We start from the raw sequence: 12,040 nt of genomic DNA, 5'->3' as shown, positions 1-12,040 counted from the left end.
GGCCCAGCTTCTAGCAAGGCCACATCTGCGGTCGCTAAAATCTCTGCATTCCGCTGCTGGGGGATGCGTATGGAATTGCTAGGCCAAGTGTTCTTTATCCTAAGGAATAGACAAGAAACATCAGTAGTGCATATCATTTCGGTTTAGTTTGCACAACAAATTCCTTTCGAACAGATTTATTCGACACCCCATAGTTGAAAGAAATAGAACTCTAACCTCAAGGATTTCAACCTATTTTTTTCTTTACTTTAGAGGATTCTAACCTCAGGGCCTCTAACCCTATTTTTTAGAGAACTCTAACCTCAGGGACTCCAACCCTATTTTTTAGAGGACTCTAACCTCAGGGACTCTAACCCTATTTTTTAGAGGACTCTAACCTCAAGGCCTCCAACCCTATTTTTTAGAGGACTCTAACCTCAGGGACTCCAACCCTATTATTATTATTTTTTTTACATATTATTTTCTTTCCGTAAGAAATTCATTTGCAATGTCATTAATTTCTCAACTTTCTTTCCTGCATTCTCCTGCATCAATGTACAATTATCTCGTCTCGTCATCTTCCGCTTGTCCGGGGATCGGGTCGCGGGGGCAACGACCTAAGCAGGGAGGCCCAGGCTTCCCTCTCCCCGGCCACTTCCACCACCTCTTCCTGGGGGACCCCGAGGCGTTCCCAGGCCAGCCGAGTGACATGGTCCCTACAGCGTGTCCTGGGTCTTCCCCGGGGCCTCTTCCCAGTGGGACGTGCCCGGAACACCTCACCAGGGAGGCGTCCAGGAGGCATCCTAATCAGATGCCCGAGCCACCTCAGCTGGCTCCTCTCGACGCGGAGGAGCAGCGGTTCTACTCTGAGCCCCTCCCGGATGACCGAGCTTCTCACCCTATCTCTAAGGGAGAGCCCGGACACCCTGCGGAGAAAGCTCATTTCGGCCGCTTGTATTCGCGATCTCGTTCTTTCGGTCACTACCCATAGTTCGTGACCATAGGTGAGGGTAGGAACGTAGATCGACTGGTAAATAGAGAGCTTCGCCTTTCGACTCAGCTCCTTCTTCACCACGACGGACCGATGCAGAGCCCGCATCACTGCGGACGCCGCACCGATCCGCCTGTCGACCTCGCGCTCCATTCTTCCCTCACTCGTGAACAAGACCCCGAGATACTTGAACTCCTCCACTTGGTTCAGGATCTCCTCCCCGACCCGGAGATGGCACTCCACCCTTTTCCGGTCGATAACCATGGCCTCAGATTTGGAGGTGCTGATTCGCATCCCAGCCGCTTCACATTCGGTTGCGAACCGCTCCAGTGAGAGCTGAAGGTCACGGCCCGATGAAGCCAACAGGACCACATCATCTGCAAAAAGCAGCGACCCGATCCTGAGGTCACCAAACCGGACCCCCTCAACACCCTGGCTGCGCCTAGAAATCCTGTCCATATAGGTAATGAACAGAATCGGTGACATGTACAATTATGTTTGACATAATCCATAACCATATCAACAGTTTTTGTTCTCCCAATGTAGAACCTGTTTCTTAACTTCTACCTGGAGTTCAGGAAACAATCCACATATGAACACTTGACAAAGTGGCACGGGGATGCAGCTGCTGTAATATCAGAACGTTTTTTTTTTTTTTTTTTTTTTTTTACATTCTAGTAAGTCTTTCCAGATAATCTTTAGGATCCTCATATTTTCTCTGTTTGCGATCATACACTTTGCTCCAGTCAAGCAACACTCCTCCAGTATTACTACCATTAAACACCAACAGAAATGTATGCTTTATGTTTTCTCAACATACCAGGCTGGAGTTCACCCTATAACCCTTGATTCAAATCAATAAAAGTAGGTATGTTAGCATTGATAGCTATTTGCAAATCTCTTAGAAAATGTTGCTGAGTCCTCTCATGTCAGGAAATCCCTTTCCTAGCTCCCTCAGCTCAGTCACTGACCATGGGCGATAAAGGTACAGAAGCTGTCATACATCAGGGCCTGGATGAACCATAGGGTTCATTGATACCTGGGGGTTCAATTGATAGTTACAGGCCTTCTTGAATAACCTCACCAATCATATTTGTTATGATATGAACCTCAACCTTCTCTTGTAAGTATTGTTCTGTCTGTACCTGACCCGCTGCTTCCCCTAATAATGCATTTTCCCTGTCTCTGGCTCTCCTCTGTATAGCCACAGCTATAGCAACAGCATCATCTTCATTGTCGGTAAATAGGCTACAAATCTTAGGCAGACTCTCTTGTTTCACTTGAGAATTAAGCTACCTTCAGCCTGTTTCACAACTACTGACTTCTCACAATTAGTTTTGGCCCTGTTCGTCTGTTCAAGCAACTTCATGCTAACATGTTCAAGCAATGTCTTGAGTTCCCTCACTCTATGACTTTGTTCAGTCTGATCACCTTTTAATAATGACTTTTCTGTTCATCTCGTCTCTGTCTGAATAGACTAGCATTCTATCAGAATCAGTTTTAGCTTGATCTGACCTTACTTTCTCAAGAAAATGCCACATTGTCTCTTAGATTCAGTTAACCATATCAACATTTGCCAGCTTTAATATTGTTTACACGTCCGACTTGTTTCCCTGTCTTTCAGAATGGCCTTTTAAACTCCAATATCTTTACATCAAACGTTTCCTCCAGCGGAAAACAATGTCTCGAGTCATGATTAATCCACGCATGCAATCTCTCAATACTTAAAACTGCTTGAATTCCATGTAAATCACACATATATCGGGCTGGACTAACAACGTCTCTATCGCTCCCATACTGGAAGCTAGATTACCCATACTGAATTACAATGTATCTGAATACAAAGTATCTGTAACAAATCTCATAACTGTAGGATATGTCACCAACTTTTATGATTTACTGCAACAAGAATCACACAGCACTTTAGAATAGTCGCACAATCTGGTAGCACTGTAAAACGGTCACAATATTAAAGAATAAGAGAACTACAACATATAAAAAGTCCAAAGCCAAATATGGCCCTTTTCAAGCCAAGCTATCCTCACCCTCTCTGTTAACAGATCCTTTACCTCAGATCAAGAATACAGATTCTGTTACATACTTTTTCAATACTTCCCGCGACCAGGGTTCTTGTACGCTATCAGAGTTTGTCAACTCTGACCAAGACAAAGTAAAAATAGCAAGTCAACAAATGACCCAAATTTACTAAACCAAAACTCTAATATTATCGTCCTCCTGTTGAGGCCTAGCAGACTCTAGTCTGCTAAGACCAGGCTCCCAACTGAACGTCACAATAAAAGGTTCTTAAATTGTTTACGTTACCAGCATCGCAGAGGGACAGCAGGCGCACCAAGCATAAAGCAGTCCATGAATGGGGTTTTGGAAAAGGATCCCCTTACCATTTTGTTTTGTGCACCACGGGTTCTGCTTTATACTGGTGCCGCCGTGGGTCTCTCCTGGATCTGGTTCTGCAATCCTGCTGCTCGACAACGCCAATTGATGAAGAAAGTGTTTTGTCCGTCTCTTCATAAACGGAATGACTAAATTCAGGTGAGTTCTGGATTTTAATAAGTATTTATCAATCTGCAGATTGGGAGAGAAAACCAGCTGATTTGAAGCCTAAATAATGCTCAAAGTCTATGAAGTTCAACGTCTTTGGCGAACTATTTCTCTGCTGATCAACAATACGAATGGTAACAAATACATTGTAAAAAGACACACTGTGTTAAGTTATTTTTGTTGGCAAGTAGCCGTGTACAGCCGCGTAACAATGACTTGGCGGGCCCGAGTGCAGATCTCACCAACGGGCCCCTTAACCGACCTATCGTCGGGCGAAATTATTGAGTGTTGATCTTAGAGAGGCACATGGAAATGTATTTATTATCAGTGTTGCGTCTAAACATGTTCATGAACTCGCTCATAATTTTGGTGAACGTGAAAGAAAGTGTTTTGTCTGTCTCTTCATAAACGGAGTGACTAAGTTCAGTTGAGTTCTGGATTTTGATAAGTATTTATCAATCTGCAGATTGGGAGAGAAAACCAGACCTCTGACAATAAATGACAACACAACACCAGGCTTAGGTCTCAATCAAGTCTCTCTCCGCTCTGAAGGACAGAGGACCATCTTTTATAGGGCACAAGAATGTAAACATAGATAGTGACAGTCAGGCAGTAATGACGTTACAACAGTCTCAGGAAAGAGATTCACAGCTCCCAACACATAGTTGGAGCTCTCCTTGTTGTCATGACAAGGACCATTTAGCCAGTAATTTCTACTGATCTCAAACATCTATTAACCCTGACACATAGACACAATCTACTCTTATTAATAGCAAGCTTACATGAGAACATACTAACTAGTATCCAATGACTAGTTCTCTTGATTAGTGAATAATGTAAGCACACAGGAAATCTAAATTTCTTCCACAGAGCGAAGAGGCATTTGTTTTCCAGGCTCGTTTGAAACACGCCCCGTAGTCAAAGCCCAACGGAGAGTTCTCAGACTCATATTCTGACTAGAATTATGAGTATGACAACGTCAGGCTAGAAGCCGAGGATATCCTCAAATCTTTTTAGCCCCATTGTCTTCCCATGCAAGGAGGGTCAAACTGTTAGAGGCCATGAATTCCTGTTTGTCGATGCTTCTCCACTGATGCAGCCATGATGAGCTGTAAAATGTGTGGCAGGTGAACAGTTATCCACAGTAAATATGTTCCAAATTGCAAATATCCAAAGTTTCTATCAAATTCCATAGTGAATCCATATGGGTCATTTTAGACCCATGTTTAGACCCATGTTTGTGAATGTGATGTAATACCACGAAAACTTTTTTTTTTTTTTTTTTAGAAAGTACGAAAGACAAACATTTAAATGATGATTTGTGGTACTCAAAAACAAGGTACTGTAGTAGTTTCAGACAAACTACTGAAGCACAGGGTACTAGTTAGAACAGGTTGTCCCATTCTGGTATCTATTAACAGCACTAGCAAGGGCTGGCCAGATAGGTTTGCCAAACTGCCACAGGGAGTAGCCTTATATGAAGCGGCAGGTCTGTTCCATTTCTGATAACCGTAAAGGTCACAGTGACTTGAAGTGGCGGTTGTGCGCAACAACATGTGTTGCGCGACTGGGCCATCTGTATCAACGGTCCAGGCCGAGTGCCAATGAAATATCTGTATGACGTGCATAGCCTGTATAAATTGTCCTGTGAGACTGTGAAAGTTTTAGGTTGGTCTCAGAGCTGAGGCGAGCCTCGTGTATGTATTCTGTTCCGGGCACAATAAAGTAAGACCTTTGTTATAATCGACTACGACTTGCAGACATCGTTCTTGTCCACATCAACTGACCTTGGACCATAGAGAGAGCAAATTGAGTCCACAACAGTACTTAATGAATAATTAGAATATTAAAAAATCTATTGAAATGATTTCAAAATATATAGCAAAGAAACACTCAGCCAAACACAAAATGTCATAGGAAATGAATGCGTGTCATTTTAGACCCATGTTGTGCATTAGAGGGGGTAAGCATAGCTTGTGTATCAAAGGGTTAACCTTTGTACTTAATTTAAGACCCGTATATGTTTATTGTTTACACCTTCCTGCCACAGTAAATTCTGTGTTTGTGTAACATACACTTGTGAATAAACCAAATTCTGTTTCTGATTGGGATGGGAGAAGAAACCCACCCAAATTAGCTTCGGTTAAACAGCGTGGGAGGAAATTGCCACAATTGTTACAAATAAAGTTCACATCAAATCAAATCAAATCAAATTTATTTGTATAGCCCTTTTTACACGCAAGCATGTCACAGAGGGCTTCACATACGCCCATAGAACTGCCCCTCAACCAACCTAAACCCTCAAGGAAGACAAGGAAAAACTCCCAGAAAAACTCCCAACGGGAGAAAAAATGGAAGAAACCTTGGGAGGAGCAATTCAGAGAGGGATCCCCTCCTCCAGAGACGGTTGGCAAGAGAGAGGAGCAGAACACAAGCTAAACATAGTCATACAGTGTCAATGGGTTTTAAAACACCAAAAATCCATTGTTCGGCTTTATAGACGTTGGATGGGACCTGGAAACTCGCTGTTGACCGTCATGGAGGCTGGTTTCCGGTTGACGACCTGGTCCAGCGTTGGTAGACCGACGACCAGGCAGGTCCTGACAGCTCAGACCCCCCACACCACAAGGGATGTGTGGGGGGGACAGAGAGGAGAACAGGGATTAGAGAATGCCAGGAGCAGCTAACAGTTTCAGTCGTAATAGAATGAGATCCCCACCGGTCAAGTGTGGACTAGTGCAGCAATTTAACAAAGCTAAGAGGGTATGTGATGCAGCCCCACACACCAAGACAGCGACAGCCCCCCTTGGTTGGAACATGAAATCTGTTCCAGGGGAAACAACTCTAAAATAGGTTATATTTATACGAATAAGGATGAAAACAACCAGCCCCCCGTTGTCTCCAACTAGTAAACTATAACAATTAAAATATACAGCAACGGAACTATTACAGTAACAATATACAATAACAGGTTTACTTTATTTGTAACATTTAAATGGGCAGTGTGAACATAAGCTAAAATTACAATTTAAAAGTTACATGTGATACACACATAGGCAAACGCACACCCCAGGTTTACATAGAAAGTACACACATTTAACAATCATAGGATTGACTAAACAGGAACGTTTTTAATCTAGTTTAAATGTCGAAACAGTATCAGCCTCCCTAATTGAGACAGGTAATTTGTTCCAGAGAAGAGGTGCTCTATATGAGAACGCCCTACCTCCAGCAGTTTTTTTTCTTAATTTTGGGTATTACCAGATAGCCGGCATCTTGAGATCTTAGAGTCCTTGCGGGGCAATAGGGTGCAAGGAGACCGGAGAGGTACAGTGGTGCCAATCCATGTAGAGATTTGTAAGTTAGTAGTAAACCTTTGAAATCAGCTCTGGCTTGGATAGGGAGCCAGTGTAAAGAGATAAGAGTAGATGTTATATGATCAAACTTTCTTGTTTTTGTCAATAGTCTAGCAGCAGCATTTTGTACCCGCTGTAAATTTTTCAAGTAGGTAATTGGGAGGCCAGAGAACAACACATTGCAGTAGTCCAATCGGGACGTAACAAAAGCATGTATTAGTTTTTCAGCATCATCCTTTGAGAGGAATTTTCGTATTTTGGCAATATTACGTAGATGGAAAAATGCAGTTCTGGTGATTTGTTTAATATGGTACTCAAACGAAAGGTCTGGGTCCAATGTGACTCCTAAATTTTTTACCAACTGGCTTTGAGATACTTTGACACCATCTAAGTTTAAGGTCAGATTGGATAAATTATTTCTGTATTTTTTAGGGCCGAAAATTTGAACCTCGGTTTTATCCGAATTAAGAAGAAGGAAATTTGCTGTCATCCAAGTTCTCAACCCGGAAACACATTTTTCCATAGCATGTGGAAATTCTCCAGGCTTTATGGACATGTATAGCTGAGTATCATCTGCATAACAGTGAAAATTTACCCCAGAGCTTCTAATTATGTTTCCTAAAGGCAACATATAGAGTGAAAATAACAGAGGGCCTAGAACTGAACCCTGTGGTACTCCGTATTTTACAGTAGTGCTCCTGGATGAGCAACCATCATAGTGGACATATTGTGATCTATCAGATAGATACGATCTAAACCACTGAAGTGAAGTACCAGAGATCCCAACATAGTTCTCCATACGCTCCAGGAGAATCTCATGATCCACAGTGTCAAATGCTGCACTAAGGTCTAGAAGAACCAGAACAGAGATAGAGCCCGCGTCAGAGGCTAATAATAGATCATTGACTACCTTAGCTAATGCAGTTTCAGTGCTGTGGTGAAGACGAAATCCAGACTGGAGAGGTTCATAAAGCTGATTTGAGGAGAGGTGCTCAGTTAGCTGTTGTGCCACAGCTTTTTCTAAAATTTTGGAGAGAAATGGCAAATTTGAAATTGGCCTATAGTTGCTAATACAACCTGGATCCAGGTTTGGTTTTTTAAGAAGGGGCTTAATAATAGCTTGTTTGAAATTGTCAGGGATTTGTCCAGTTACAATAGATTCATTAATAATACTAAGCATGGAAGGTCCAATAATAGGGAGAAGTTCCCTACAAAGTTTGGCAGGGAGGGGATCAAGAAGGCAGCTGATGGGTTTCGAGGAATCTACCAGCTCGATGAACACTTCCATAGAAATAGGGTTAAAGTGGGTAAGAGCCTCAACATGCAGCATGCTGGGTATAGAGTCAAATTCTGTGTTGATGGCCACTCCTCCAGGCCTAGTCTGTAGTTTGTCCCTTATTGCATAGATTTTTTGGTCAAAGAAATCTAAGAAATCATTGGGAGAGAGATCTGAACTAACGCAGAGTGTACTTTTCTTAGTGAGTTTTGCAACAGTATCAAATAGGAACTTTGTGTTGTGTTTGTTCTTACTAATCAATTTCGAGAAATATTCTGATCTGGACCTGATGAGGACTTGCTTGTACTCAATTTGGCTGTCCTTCCAGGCCAGGCAGAAAACCTCCAATTTAGTGGTACGCCACTTATGCTCTAATTTTCGAGTGGACCTCTTGAGAGTGCGGCTTTCCTCTGAATACCATGGAGCCATTTTCTTGTCTTTTCTTTTCCTTGGTTTGAGTGGGGCAACAGAATCTAGGGACAACTGAAGAACCAAATTCAGATCCCTTGTTTTAGCATTTAATGATTTATTTGGGACGTCCAGTGCTTCTAGTGCAGCAGGTAGAATATTAGCCAGTTCCATAGCTGTGTTTGGGGTTATGCAGCGGCTAGTAGAAATATTCTGGGTGCCTCCAAGGCTCTGGCAGAGAGCATACATACATACGAAAATCTTTTTAATCATTGACATGAAAGAAATGTAACACAGCAGTACAATAAATCAAAACAATTTAACGTAGTTTCGCAGGAAGAAGACCCTGGCCTCGCCAGCAGTGCAAGGGCCAAGGATGCGCCCTCAAAATAGCACCTGAAGAACGCACCATTGACTTTAGACTACGTTTTTCTTGGTCTGTGGCGGAATTGTTTTTCCGAAACTGCAAAATAGCACCAGGGAACGTTTGCGCCGGAACGCGCCTCCTTTTTTAGCTGAACCGCCCCCTGGAGCGCAAGGTCATTCCCTTATTTACCGACAAGCGTCTGTGGAGGGAAAAGTCCGCTTTGCGTCGAGTGCGAACTAGGAATGATACTTGCGTGACAAAGTCAATTGACTGGGTGCAAGATGGGGCCCTGAGTCCGAAATTTGTGTCAGAAATGTTCGCACGTAAAAAAAAAAACGACTTCACGTTATGTCAATCGTGCTTACACACTGCCTCCGAAACCTTCGTCCGTCCCAAAAAAAGTTCGGATTGGGTTTGATTTCCTGCGTTTTTCGCATCCATAGACAGCATTTTGATAGTTTTTCTGGCAATTCAGAGCCACTGAATGTTGAGGCTGATTGCGAAAAAACGCATACAAATATTTCTTACTCAGGGTGCAAGGGCCTTTACGCTTGGAACAAAGAGCTACCAGACCACTATGTCAAGCTGTGGCAAGAATGGATGGCATGGTTAAGTCATATCAAAGGGCTCAGTGTAGAACGATGCTTTAAACCAAAGGGCTTTGGTCCAGTAATGTCTGCCCAACTTCACCATTTTAGTGACGCCTCTGAAAGTGGCTATGGATGTGTTACATACCTCAGACTCAGAAATGCAAAGAATGAAGTGCACACCGCATTTCTAATGGGGAAATCACGAGTTGCACCATTGAAACAAACCACAATGCCAAGAATGGAACTAACTGCAGCGATGCTAGCAGCTCGTATGGATGGACAGCATTGCAGCTTACACTGGAGAATTCAGTGTTTTGGACTGACAGTACGTCAACATTGAAGTACATTCAGAATGAGAACAAAAGGTTCAAAACATTTGTGGCAAATGGGGTGTACACAGAGAAACAAATCAAATCAAACAGTGGAGATGCATTGGCACCAAACAAAACCCAGCAGATTGTGCATTGCAAGGTCTTAAGGCTAGCACACTTCTGAACTCACACACTTGGCTGAATGGCCCTCAAAGTTTCTCAAAGATAACGAACCAGAATGGCCCAATTCTGACCTTATTTTCCAAACATGTGATGAAGGTGATAATGCAGAAGTGAGAAAGGATGCTCTCATCATGAATGTGTTAGTTAAATCACAACACAATTCAACCCATGAATTCATACACCATCACTCAAAGTGGAACAAACTCCCCAGAGCAGTAGCTAGGCTTCTTAAGCTCAAAGATATACTCTTGCACCTGAGTCAGTAAAGGAAAGAAATACTTACTAACACGAGTGTTAAGAACTCGGATGCAGAGACACAATACCTGGTGAACAGAAAAATGCAAACAGTTATAAAATACATAGAGGTACAACCCCTCACACTGGACAACGTCAAAAGAGCAGAGAAATCAGTCCTATGCTTCATTCAACTGGAAGAATTTTCAGATAAAATTCAAACATTGCAAAAGGGAAGTGCTCATGTAAGTCGTCAGAGCCATATTCATAAGATGGATCCTATTCTGCAGGGTGGACTTCTTTGTACAGGAGGGAGATTAAGCAGGATGTCTGTGCCAGAGGACCAGAAACATCCCGTGGTTCTTCCAAAGCGCCACCACGTGTCCGAACTGGTACTGAAACACATCCACGAACAACTAGGCCTTTTGGGAGAAACCATATATTATCAATAATAATTTCGGGGCAATATAAGCTGGCCTTGCTGACCGTCTGATATTGAAGACTGGATCATTACCAACTCCCATTGGTACAGCAACAAACCTCGGACAAGTAAGTCAACTAACGCTATATAATTGTGTTGCTTTACTGTATATGGTTACCTAGCTTGTTACCCTTAGAATGTGGCTGTAACATTAGCAACTAACAGCTGAGTTACTGTTGCTAATGTAAAAGTAGATAGCATCAAGTGTGTATGGAAGTTTATTAGACTCTTTATTCAAATGGCAATGGAAGTGTTGTACACTTCTTTGTTATCTGGATAACCGTTCTTCTGTTGGTGTTATGGCGCACGCGATATCCGCCTTTCCCCTCATTGAAATGACTTAGTGTGCATCTTTGCAAACCAGGGTGGTCAGATGAGAATGGGCAAATTCGACGCATCTTACAGCAACGGGCCTACGAGCCATTGCGATACATTGTACCCATTAGCGCATAGTTGCTGCCTCTATCCTCCTCATTAGCATTTAAAGCTACAGACACAGAAACAGCGCTGCTCATAGTTGCTGTAATTATGCACCAAGGCTGAATTTCAGGAAAGATACTTCAGATACAGTATTAGGGAACCACAGGCCAATATAAAAACATCCACAAAACAACATGTCATGACCTTTACTGCGATTTGCTACTATTGCTAGTCTGAAAATATCTTGATTTATCATTTACTCAGAAATGTAACTTGTAACTAGGATTAGGCTACTTTACTTGCTTTGAATCTCTTAGTAATAAGTATATACATAGTTAGTACTTTTTTTAACCTTACATTTGCAACATTACATTTCATTTACCTTGAGTCATTTTACCAAGCCACCCTTGAACACATCATATTGTGACCCTATGGCACCAAGTTCCCTGAGCTGACTGGCTTTTTTACCCTGCTGATTTCGAGGTGTAGCTATTTCAACAGTGGATCACAATTTCTTTTTTTACCAAACAGGAGGACTGGAAATATCTCTGCCCTCTGCTTGTGCAGGTGAGTTGATTAACTAGTGGAATTGCAGTTACATATTACTTCCAATTCTGGTTTTATCTTCTTTTAAAATTACGACTGCAGCCCATTGGCAACTTAGACAACACATTTAGTGCACAACTTACTCTTTGATTGACGTTCAGGCCCTCGTCAGTCATTGAAAAATGCATTGGTATGGCCTCATCCACTGGGCTGGCATTGGTAAGTTCGTTGGTGGTCCTTTCACCTGCTCCTCTCAAATCGTGGTCAGTTGATTCTTCTTCCGCGGCCGGTTCAACTTGGACAAGATGATGCGCGTGCGTCCGCTTTACGTGGTAGTAG

At 42.6% G+C, this 12,040-nt stretch overlaps 1 long non-coding RNA gene across 1 annotated transcript; it reads right to left on the bottom strand.

Annotated features, from left to right (window-relative positions):
• Positions 1-5,727: 5,727 nt before the first annotated feature.
• On the bottom strand, positions 5,728-11,980 carry LOC146288708 (uncharacterized). Its single transcript, XR_014755145.1, has 2 exons — positions 11,845-11,980; positions 5,728-10,343 (listed from the first exon to the last, which is right to left on the bottom strand). It is a non-coding gene; the product is annotated as an uncharacterized LOC146288708 (long non-coding RNA).
• Positions 11,981-12,040: the final 60 nt, after the last annotated feature.

The sequence above is a fragment of the Hypomesus nipponensis genome, chromosome 5, assembly GCF_054491055.1.
Source record: "Hypomesus nipponensis isolate SF chromosome 5, ASM5449105v1, whole genome shotgun sequence".
NCBI classification, from domain to species: Eukaryota; Metazoa; Chordata; class Actinopteri; order Osmeriformes; family Osmeridae; genus Hypomesus; species Hypomesus nipponensis.
Note: the sequence above shows the minus strand (reverse complement) of the source record. Positions and strands in the feature narration are given on the sequence as shown.